The 12169-nt window shown below is 37.1% G+C and overlaps 1 long non-coding RNA gene across 6 annotated transcripts in view; it reads right to left on the bottom strand.

Annotated features, from left to right (window-relative positions):
* Window positions 1-1517: 1517 nt before the first annotated feature.
* The window catches only part of LOC310896148, a 39946-nt gene continuing 29294 nt past the window's right edge, over window positions 1518-12169 (bottom strand). For all 6 annotated transcript variants that reach the window (XR_014581228.1, XR_014581229.1, XR_014581230.1 and 3 more), the window contains 4 exons: window positions 9357-9507; window positions 8124-8238; window positions 3373-3471; window positions 1518-1619 (listed from right to left, as the gene is read on the bottom strand). This is a non-coding gene — a long non-coding RNA (uncharacterized lncRNA). The remainder of the gene's footprint in view (window positions 1620-3372; window positions 3472-8123; window positions 8239-9356; window positions 9508-12169) is intronic.

Raw genomic sequence — 12169 nt, 5'->3', positions numbered from 1 at the left:
TTCAGAATATCTCCCAACCCAACTGGATGGAAGAACCCAGTGCAGTATCAGAGGAGAATCCTACCTGCTTAACACATATGAGATGCAAAAAACATGGATTTCAGCAAACAAATGGAATTTTTCTCCTCATTACTACATTGGTGTGTATTGTCACTGGCTACAGTCAAACTTCAAGAAAAAATTCAAAACTTTACAATTTTGACGTTACAATGAGTTACAAAGCGGTTAACAGTTAGTGTCTTATGGCTACGTGAAGTCAAATCTCCCTGAATAAGTGAGGTCCAGCCAATTGATTATTGTATTAATTTAGAGCCACTGCATCTGGGTAGCTATCAGGAATTATTGCAGTGCAAACAAAGGACATACATTGCTGGCATTATACTTCTGCTGGCATAAATATATATAAAGGTAGCATAAAGAAGGAATGAAAGAACAAATGAAAGAACGAAAGAATGAACAAAAGAAAGAAAGAAAGAAAAAGAAAGAAAAAGAAAGAAAGAAAGAAAGAAAGAAAGAAAGAAAGAAAGAAAGAAAGAAAGAAAGAAAGAAAGAAGGAAGGAAGGAAGGAAAGAAGGAAAGAAGGAAGGAAGGAAGGAAGGAAGGAAGGAAGGAAGGAAGGAAGGAAGGAAGGAAGGAAGGAAGGAAAGAAAGAAAGAAAGAAAGAAAGAACAGCTAAGTGACTTGCTGACTCGCCTAAGGTTGGAGACAGAATTGTCTTTCTATTTCCTGCACCAAAATTCTACTCATTCTTCCTATAATGGAGTACAGTTTAAATTGCATGAATAGGTCCCTACCTACCAGTCCGTGCAATTTTATTTTATAGTTATTGTCTCCAAGAGTAAAAATGAGGTCAGATGCCAGTCATTTGATCTACAGGAATTGGGGGTTGCTAGCAAAGTTGCCAGTCAATGCAGGGGTGATTTTTTGTTTGAATGTTGTTTCTGGAAACCAAAAAGGGTGGAATTAATTCCTGTAAGGTCTTGAGCAACAAGCAGAAGGTAATAGTTTACATCCATTTTTACCTTTACAAAGCAAGGGTTGTCATAAAAGTCAAATACTCATCAGCAGTTAAAGTGCAAACTGTCAAGGAATGTTCTTTTTTTCCTGCCACCTTCATCAGGAACTGTGTGGAAAATGGCCACATGAGGACCTCTTTCTAAATAAAATAAAAAAATAAAAAAAAATCAGCTCTAATTTGGCAACAGAGTTGTGCTGATAAATCCCTTTCCTGATGGAATTTATAACTGTGCAATATTTAGTTACTAAGCCTGAGAGGACATCTAATTTTGTTGTACATTGAAAAAAATCCTGCTACAGAAAAAAATATGATTTTTTACTCCTTTTGATTTTTTGCCCTCACTCTAAAGATTCATGGGCACAAATTTTCCATATGTAACGTTTTATTTTTGCTTTTTCTCCTCATTAAGATTATCGCACAGAATTTCACACACTTCCTCAGAGGCACAATGTTGCGTGCAATCAATACAAAACAATAATTTACTATTTCAGACCAACACTGTTTATTTATTTATTTATTTGCATTTATTCCAGATCTGATGAAGCAGCTTGCATTCTTGAGAGGCCCAGTCTTGACAGTAGCCATGCCATTCCCTGCATGCCTAAAATACAGACATATTTGCGCCTTAGAGAAACAGAATATAGATACTGACTTAAACTCTGCCCATACACCAAGGGCAAAAGGGACTTCAGAAATTAACTTCGATACCCCTTATAACATATAGGGTATCCCTATATGTAAACGAGGGACTATAGCAATAGCTTACTGCATAAGATCACAAGTCCATCCAGAAATGTAACACCTCTTTCACAGTGACAAATAGGTGTCTTGGTAATGGTTTAAAAACCAAATGAGAATATGCCATTACTTCCCCACAATACTTTTTCAATCTCCAGCAAGTAGTGGTTCATCAAATTCCTGAATGAGAAGTATTATATTTATGCTTATAATATCTGGATTTTTCCTGTCTTAATTTGTCCAGAAGCTTTTGAACACTTCTAATATCAAAATATCTTGTGGGAAAGTTCTATAGTATAACTAATTTTGTTTATTTTCAACCTACCTCCCAAAAATTATCATTTGATCTCTGACTAGCTTTTGTAGGCAAAAAAGATATGGACTGTTCGCCTTCTCCAAGACATGATAACTATACTTAATTAAGCTGTATTTCCCTGGTTGAAGAGTCCTAAACAATTTAGTTGGTCCTCTTACAGATGCTATTTCATTGCTTTGATGACTGCTATTGTTCTCTGAAACTTTTTCAGTTCTGCCCTGTTCCTTCTGGGGATGAGAGATGGGAGATGGGGGGGGGGGGGGGGGGACGACACCAGAAATGCAACAATTTTAAAGAAGGGTCATAGCTTGACACACTGTTGTGTTTTCAAGTCCTGCAGTAACAATTTCCTGATCTTTTATTGGTAGCATTGTTCTTGCTGTGTTGGTCTAAAGACATATCAATACAAGTGGCTTGGAAATAAAGGTAATATGCTTATCAGAACAACTGGAAAAAATAGAATAATGTTTGGTGTGTGTTTTAAGAAGGGGGTCATATGCCAAATAATAAGCGTAATACCCCAAAATTCCATCATATTTTGTACTTGCCTCCTTGACTGTTACTGAACATAAAACTGGCTTTTTCAGAGTTATGTGTTAAATTTCCAAGACTTTTTTTAATGAGTGGTAGTATTTAGTACAGAGTTTCTCACACTGCATGTAAAGTTAGGATTATTTTTTCCACATTGTGTCATACTTCTCAGATCACTGGTCTGTAATAGCAGAATTCCTAAATGAGATGCTTTTTAAAAGTTACTGTCGCAATCACCACCTTCCACATCTTTAGTACAGAGGCAGTTTTCAGAAAGAGACTGTACACCACAGATAGTAATTCAGCTATTTCACCCTCAATTTCCTTTAGATCTCCTGGGTAAATACCATATGGTCCTGGTAGTTTGCTACTGTTCATTTTGTAAATTTGTTCTATAGCCTCCTCCACAGACATTTCAGTTTAAAACAGATCTCCTGATTTGTCCTTGTATAGAAGAATTCTGGAGTGTGAATTTCCTAAGACTTCCAGCTTGAGGAAACATGCAAGAATACCATTGTTTTTTTTCTGCTGTATCTCATCCTCTCATTTATATGCCAATTGGCCTTAATGACTCCAAGGGAGATTCCCCCACACCTAATGGCTTTGAGGAAGAGTTTGCTTCTAATTTTTCTGGGTTTAGCAAGTATTCCTTAAAACATTTGTTGATGGTCTGTGATTTGTGTTATTATGCTTAATTTGTCACTTTCATGTTTTCTTCTTTTTTGTTTGCTTGGACATGGCTTCAGTTTTTTGAAAGAAACTTTCTTACCTACTAAGCAGATGTTGCGAGTGTTGTACTGCCTTGGAAAATGATTTAAGAGGAGAAAGAACTCTAGCTGTGCTTCTCTTTCTGGCATCCATATTGCTGCTAAAAAAGAAGAAAAGTGATACTTATTGAGAACTGTGTATCTCAGACAGAAGATCTCACAAAGACATCCTTGATCTGTCCGGTTATTTCAATTACATGTTAGGTGTTAAAATATGTACAATTTCAATGCAGCTCTAGTGAAGAGAGAAAGAGAGAAAGAGAGAAAGAGAGAAAGAGAGAGAGAGAGAGAGAGAGAGAGAGAAAGAAAGAAAGAAAGAAAGAAAGAAAGAAGAAAGAAAGAAAGAAAGAAAGAAAGAAAGAAAGAAAGAAAGAAAGAAAGAAAGAAAGAAAGAAAGAAAGAAAAAGAAAAAGAAAGAAAGAAGACATTTATTTATTCTAGAGTTAGGAAAATCAAGTCAAAATTTTGTCAAAATTTTCTTTGTAATTCAGTGCTAGTGTGGTGCTTCAGCCCTAAAGCAAGGCTATTAGTCACAAATCATCTCTCCAGATTAATAAGAAAGTGGTGACCAAGAGCTTGAAAGGATGAGAAAATACCTCCTCCTTTCTGTCACTGAACAGTAGAGCTAGCTCCTCTATATATAAAAAAAAAAAAAAAATGGAGAAGTGCTTCTTACCTTTGATTGTAATGAACAGATGAAAATATGGCAAAAGGGAGAGCTTTTTTTGCATTTACTTTCTAATCACAGCTTATTTCAGCAGTGCTTTCATTGTCATCTTCTCAGAACATTAATGTATCTTTACCTCAGGACTGAGGAACTTTTATATATGTATATATGTACAAAATAATTGTTAACAAGTATGGAATTGCTAAAGTGAAGAGATATTGCTTGTGGAACACCCTATTAGAATTTACTTTAAGAAACTACTGACAAAACTTTTGAGGAGAAAGAGTGTTTTCAGAGAATCACAGAATGGTTGACGTGAGAAGGGACCTCTGGAGGTCATCTGGTCCCACCGCACTGCTAAAGCAGGGACACCTTGTCCAGGACTGCCTTATTTATTCCCAATGTTTGTTGCTTCATTTTCCCAAGCTGATTTTTTTTTCTTTTTATTTTTTTGTCTGTTTCCTTTCCATCTTCTTTTTCAGTGACTTAATACTAAGAGCCTGACCTTTATTATAAGCAACCACACTTTGATTTGTACACTGTGTTGAAGTGTAGACAAATGAGCAACTCTTGTAAGCAAAAATGTAGACCACTAATCTAAATAAGGTAGATTTCACTAGTGACAAAATGCTAACAGCCATTCAAGCCATGTTTTCCCCTTAAAATCATTACAAAGCATAATTTCCATTTAATTATACAGTAAGTTTGTCCTAGATTCTTAATTGTTTTTGGCAATAAAATGTGATGAATTTGTTTCCTTTTATACGTCTAGCTGGTTTACTTTCCGCTTAGCAGCTTTTCTAGTGTTGTAACATTAAAAGGAGACGTTAATCACTCATGATATTTCTTTAGAAGATTTTTCAGCATTTTCTAGAATTGTTTTCTGTCCAAATCAAGTTTGTAAAACGACACGTTTAGGGGAAAAATGGACAAAACTTTTTGTGAATCACTGTTAAAAATTCTAGTATCTTTTCAAAATGTTTCATTTTCTCTCTCTTTTTTTCAGTACTTTTTCTTTATTTCCTTCACCACTTATGTACAATTTAAATTCATCTCTAGTGAAGAAAAAAAAAAAAAGTTTTTTTTTTTTTTTCTTCCTTATCCTAGAGTTAGGAAAATCAAGTCAAAGTTTTCTTTGTCAAACTTTTTGGTGTAATTCAGTGCTAGCATGGTGACTGATCTATTCATTGTTTTCCTTTTTGCCATGTTTTATACTCACATTCAGCTTTATTGTTCTGTTGATAATTTCCTATTCCCTGAATTGTTCCTGGTGTACATTGGTGTAATTTGGTATACATTGTTTCATTTCTTTACTTACTTATTTTTTTCTGTTGGCTGGAAACCATGAGACCAATTTTTTAGGTTCACCAATGTCACATGGTGACTCTAAATTTAAAAAACAAGTAAGTGTGACTTCTGATGCACTTATGCATCAGAAGAAGAATGCATGATATAAACTAGAATTTTTCTGAGCTGACCTAGAGAGTTAATGTATATGCTGTGATCTACACACATAAATAAAAATCTATAGCTAGCAATGGAAAGAAAATATCTTGGGGAGATTTAAGTTCTACTGAGAGCATTCTCTTGGGGGAGTGCAAACATTTCAGACACGAACAAAAGCCATTGATTGTGAGCTGAAGAGGAACAGAAGTATGAGAAGTTCTTTATAGGATGCTTATTCTGTCCTGTATCCTGAGCACCCTACAGATAAGCATCAGATAAGTTTGATATTTTTCTTCAATTGGCTTAGCCACACAGAAAAATTGCTGTCCTAAGAAAATATATGAAATATCCAGCCTAAGATGACTCACCTACTTGGAAGAGAAGACCTATAGATCTTACCTTTATCAGAGCCACAGAAAACAAATTTTCAAAGGATGGAGTGTCTTAGATGACTGATGTAATGAATTACCTAATCAATTTTCAGCTGAAGGACAAGGCAATTTCCTGTCTAGACTGTATTGTAGAAGTGCTTGATACTAATTTTCAGCAAGTGGAAGAAAAGCTTTCACAGAGGTGACTATTTTCTGTTCATACAAAGCCTGCAGAGGACTCTGAAAGTTTTTAAAGGTAATACTAAGCTGACTAAAAAACAGGATACACAATCAAATTTAACATCCTGCTCTCCTCAGTGTTTCTGTTCAGAACAGACAGTGTTTTTTTCCAGCTTACCAATAGAAACAAATTGTGACACTAAAGCTAACTTTGCCACAAGTCTTCATGTACAATCTTCAAGGCTGCATGACGTAACTGCAATACTCTCATATTCCTATATGAAATTAATAGAACCATTTGGAATAAAAGGCTTTTTGAAAGTAATAGTATCACAGTTTGGCTGATAGCTTGCTTTGCCTGCTCAGATATTTTTGTTGCTATTATTAAACTATAATCCAGAGGACAAACTGAATCAATTCTTCTTGTTTCTGAACTGAATTTGGCTCATTAAATACACTTTTACGTTGCAAACTGTTTGATTTCTTTGATTATTCATCATATACTTGTTACCACTATATATATTTTTACTACATAATTGCTGTATCTCTGGTATAGGAGAATTACCTCTTTAATGTTAATCTTAGCAGCTACTTGGAACAATTAATTCATAAATTGTAGAACTTCAGGATAATTTTATTGATCACATATCCAGCTAAAGGCATAAGAGAAAAATGTTTCTAAAATTGCACAGGTGACAAGAACACTGGTCTTAAGGACATGCATAATCCATTTTATTCATATATCAGGAGCTGATTTCCATATATCAATACATTAAGAAGATTTTCGAGGCAAAGGAGAAAAAAAAATAAAACCTTGCCATTAAATCAAGGTTGAAGAAGAGTGTTGTAGAAATGCTCTGTAATTTATTTTAAATGTTGATAATACCCAATAAATGTAAATAGTTTCTACACGAAAAAATCTGCTCATGCTCTTCAGATGAATTACACTGTATGGAAGTTATTTCACAAAAACATTGTCATCAAATGGTTTAGGTTGGGAGGGGCCTGTGAAGGTCATCTTGTCGATGTGCTACTCAAAGCAGAAGTCAAATCCAGAGTGGATCTGGATCAGTCTTTTGTGTGTCCTGAGGAAGAAAAGACTCAGTTCTTCATTGTCTCCACCTTTCCTGGCAGGGCCTGTCTCCCGCCTCCCGGCTCTGTCCCCAGGAAGGCAGAGCCTGAGGGGGTGAAGCACTGAGATCACTAATGGGAACAGGGTGGGGACCAGGAAGAGTGGCAGATCCTGGCACCTTCTGCAGTCCTGAGCACCACAGCCTTTTTCTCAGGAGCCAAGGAAACCTGCCCTGGGGCTGCACCTGCTCCTGTGCTGGAGTAGTTGCTCAGTGTCAGATACCCTCTGGCAAGTAAACTTTGTATGACATGAAATTACAGGATTATAATTTAAATTCTGAGCTCAGCTTCCATAGAAAGCTTTTTTTGCTGTTCAGTAGGTCCAGTATTTCAGCTTATATTTTCTTGCCTTTGTGATAATTTAAGTTCACAATTAGAAAGGGGAAATCCCACAAAGGGATTTGATGTAGAACCAGGAAAAAAAAAAAAAAAAAGGAAAAAAAGTTAATTTGTTCACAAATATTTTGAAATCCCATCCTGAAATTATGTTTATTTTTACAGTCCTAGGGAAAAACTGAAAAAGTCTTTAATGAAAAAAAAAAAAAAGAGTTCCTTGAGCTAGTTTGTAGGCACTAGACTACATAAAGCATTTTAAATGCCTAAGATGGAAACAATTACTTACTGACAGGACTGAACAAACAATTGGCACTAAACAAATAGAGGTCTAATTCCTGACATATTTAATCAGTTCTATTTGGAAAAAAATCTTGTGACTTCACAGAAAACTGTGCTGGAACAAAAAATGTGTACAGGTACAGACTTCAGGGTCTAACTTCATAGTAACAGAGAGGTAAAATGTCCAGCACAGAGCCATTCATACAATAAAGCAGCTATAATGCCAGAAGCTCTCTACTGTCACAGCACAAGCAAAGAATGTGTATTTCTGACTGCAGAAGTATTTACAGCAGCTCTAAAGATCAAGTAAAAAGAATATCTGAGGTTTTCTAAACTTAATTACCTTGTTTTATTATGACAGAGAGAGTAGCATAGGCTGTCAGCATACATCTTGAAATTAAATCTGCGTGCTATGTAAAATAATACCCTCCTGCTTCCATGGCACTACCGTTGACTTCCTGAAACAAGATACAACAGGAATAGCACAGTTAATCATATTCTGATGTCAGAATTTCTCAGAAGAGCTGATTTTAAGAAACAAACTTTCAACACCACACACCTTGTGAAAATCCTTTTGTAAGTTATAATCTTCCTTATAAAAAGAGTCGTATCACCCTAAAGAATGACCTACCCACATCTCAGCCGTGGATCAGAGGTGCAGGAAAGGTGGCTGCTGAGTACCAGACCAAGCATGCCTTTAGAGCTGTGGGGCTAAAGCTGAACTGCAGTTTGACCGGTACAGATCAGGTTTTTACCCATCTTCAGGCCAAATCTACACAAGACATACTAATTTTAGGGTTTGTCTGCTCACAGGTTTTTCAAATATTATCTTGAGCTGCCTACATGCTAATACAGTGCTGATACAGCCGTTTTAAAATGTGTGCCAGAACACACTTCACATACTGAATGGTGGCAGAGGTGTTAGAAATAGGGTGCTGTGTATACACTGACAGCAAGTTGTGTTTAGTGCTGCTGCTGAGAGGAAGTAGGCAAGTCAGTACAAAAGAAAAGTTTTTAGCTTTGCATTTAGCACATCAAGGCCTTGCCTGGGCTTGGAGGGATTGCTGCGGCAGCCCCGGTGTTCTGCCTGCAGCGGTGTCTTTTGCAGCTTACGATCACAAGAGAAAGTTCAATTCTCCCTGGCCTTGTGCCTCAAGAAGTTGCCTGAAGAAGCCACCACCCCTTCTTTCCCAGGGCACCTGCTGCCCACCTGAAAGCTGGCACAAGTATTTCCACAACCATTCACTGATCCAGCACAAGGATCTGATCCAGCTAAAAAAAATAGGCTTGGATGTTGGGGTGTTTTGTTGTTGTTGGTTATTAAAACAAAAAACAAAACAAAAAAAAAGGTTCGTTTCCTGCTCTTTTCCCATGCAGAGCCATGCAGATGCCAGTGTTAGCACAAAAGCAGAGGCAGCAGCACTACTGATGTCTGCCAGATCACAGCCGGAGGGGCAGTGTCTTGTTCCAGCAAAAGGTGCGTCCAACAGGCAAATAATTACAGAAAAACCTGCCAAAACTGGAATTACAGATGACATTTCCCGTAACAGCAAGGAAAGTTACTGGAATCTCTCACCTCAGGCAGTATTCCTGCGGCCAGTACCATCACACTCCACATCTCTAGACCTGCATCCCTGCAGGCTGGCATCCTTGAACTTACTTCCACAGGTAGAAGACTTTTACAACTTCCTTAGGAGATCAGGCACAGGCACACACACACATGCTTTCTGCAAGAAGAAAACACCATCCAAAATCCATCTGAAAGCTGTGAGGCTCTGTAACACTCTTGACAAAGGGTTGTAAAATAAACCTCGGTCTGTTGTCCACATTAGCCTTTGCTTTCTAAATGACTGCTTGCAAATTTTTGGATTTCTGAAGTGCCCCCTTTTTTATCCAAGCATAAAAAGAAGGAAAAGGTTAACACTTTGTTAACAAAAACAATGCAGTAGTCACACCTAGCCACTATTTCCCTGACTGTATCACGTATTTTATCTACTTGACATGAAAGAGTAGCAGTATATTACTACAACACCTGCAATCAGTAGCAGGGAATATGCTCTTGTACTGCACTGGAAAAAAGTCTATAAATGAAGCTAATATACATATCAGCCTGTTTGAAGAAAAACATCTTTTAAATAAGTAGAAAGAGCAACTAGGAAGTAATCAGCAAATTATCATGTACACTGAACTTTTCAGTTGTCAGTTTACATTTTATTCTGTAATATTTATTCTACTTTTCTACGTTAGCATAGTTCTGAGTTTTTGTCAGATACAAAGCCATATGCAGACATGTGCATTCAGTCCCGAAGCCAGTACAGATGATACTAGATGATACTAGTGTAGATAGCAGTAGATGATATCTCTGGGCCAGATCAGAAGCTGGAGGAAATTGGCTTCAATGTAGCTCTGACAGTTTATACCAGCTGAGAATCAAGATTGCTATCTCTATGTGAAATGGAGTTTCGAAGACACATCAGAGTGCTTTTATAAAACGGTTTCAGTTCCTTCAGCAAAGATTTATCTTTATATGCCCCAACTCTCCAGTAGGTGGTTTCCTACTTTTTCTTCCCCTTATTCAAATGGTTTTTTTGATCATTTTCTCTTCAGTTTGTGACACAAAGTTGAATTTAACTTGTTACTTTAAACACTTACTAATAGATCTAAAACAGATTTAGGCATCTACGAGTAACACACATGCACCCAGAACTGTGCTCCCAGTAGTGTATGTAGGATGGTTATACACCCCAAATATTATCAGCAAATGTCATATGGTCAACACGGAATTGCCTATTCACCAACTACCACTGATACCCAAGCAGTATCCAAAATTCCCATTTTTCTAATGTCCTCTAACCAGGACTCACAGTCTCTAATCCACCACAGAACAAAGCATTCACTTGTCTCTAAATAGCTTATCAAGCTTCTCTCCGGTGGGAGTTGATGCTGCTTGTGCCCACGTGCCAACAACACTGGCTTAGCAGTTGCTTCATGCTTACAAGAATTGGATGTATTTGGTTCAATATCACATCACTTAGAGATTTCAGACTGACAACTCCCACCACTCAGGAAAGTACTCTGGTCAGGCTGGAGAGCAGGACAGCTGCATGTCCCCTCCACTGCTGTGGAAATGGGGCACTACGTGATGGGACATGGTCCCTAGCAGGCTGGAGGAACATGGCTCTCCATGGAAGGAGAGGCAAGGAACATAAGTGCAGGAGAGGGTCTGGGGGAATTTCCTCCTTCTGAATCCACTGATCCTGCCTTTTGTGAAGGAATCACAGGCTGTCAGGGCATATCCACACAACAGGGTACCTCATGGTAGCCTCTGTCCTGGATTCTGCTTTATTCTGCACAGCACAGAGCTGGGATGCTCCAAAGTAGAAGTACAGGACTCCACTGAATTTTCAAGTCTGACAGGTCTGACAGAAAGACAGGAAGGCCCAGTATACTATATATATTTCCTTCAAGATTAGGAGGCAGTCATCTGCACAGAAATTTTTCTGAAACAAGATTTTCATCTTGAACTCTGATATGAGCCTTACTCACTTCTCACAGATATCTCCATTCCTTATCCAGATATTTTCATGTAACAGGGGAAGGAAAGGCTTGTTTTGTGGACTAGATTAAAGATTAGCCCTGGTACCACATTTTTTATTAAAAGATTCAATATTTTATTTTTATAACCTGCATTTGTTACATTAGAGTCATTTCTCAAATTCAATTAATTTCTTGCCTGAACCCTTCTCATTTCTGGATTTCCATCGAAATGTTTTAAATTCTTCAAAGTAATAAAGTTCATCAAAGTACTTGAGCACATGCTGAACCTTAAGAATGCTCTCAAGGCAGTCTCTCTTCAGAGGTGCTCTTAAGCAACAAGGTTTAAGTATATGTTAACAACCGGGTTGCTGAAAAGAGGATATACTGCATCAGATCCCATCCTGATCTAGTTGAAGCCTCTATAAAAGGATATCATCAAAAGCAGCGACTATTGGATTAGGCTGTTAACCTCACTGCTTTGAGACTAATCTGGGAAAAAGACTAATGTGCTTAATTCTACAGTAAGTACTTAGAAACTCACAGAATTTCTTCTTTACATGTAAAGATACAAGGTATATTGTACTATGAAAAATATGTTTGTACTAACAATTTTTAATGCAATTTCATTATTAAAAAAAAAACACAACACCAACAACAATCTACAAGGAAGCTTCTTGCACTTATGAAGCCTAAGGACAATTAAAATAATTAATAATATTAATTTGTCATCTTTATCAAACATATATATTAGAACAAATTATTTGCTGTGACTTGTTTGGAGCAGAATGATTAATCCCAGGTGCACTGGCTGAGATCACCAACACAAGCTGCACTGACAGTACAGCACCATTT

This window comes from Anser anser, assembly GCF_964211835.1.
Source record: "Anser anser genome assembly, chromosome: 3".
NCBI lineage: Eukaryota > Metazoa > Chordata > Aves > Anseriformes > Anatidae > Anser > Anser anser.
The sequence above is the reverse complement of the archived record's forward strand: the minus strand, read 5'-3'. Positions and strand labels throughout refer to the sequence as shown.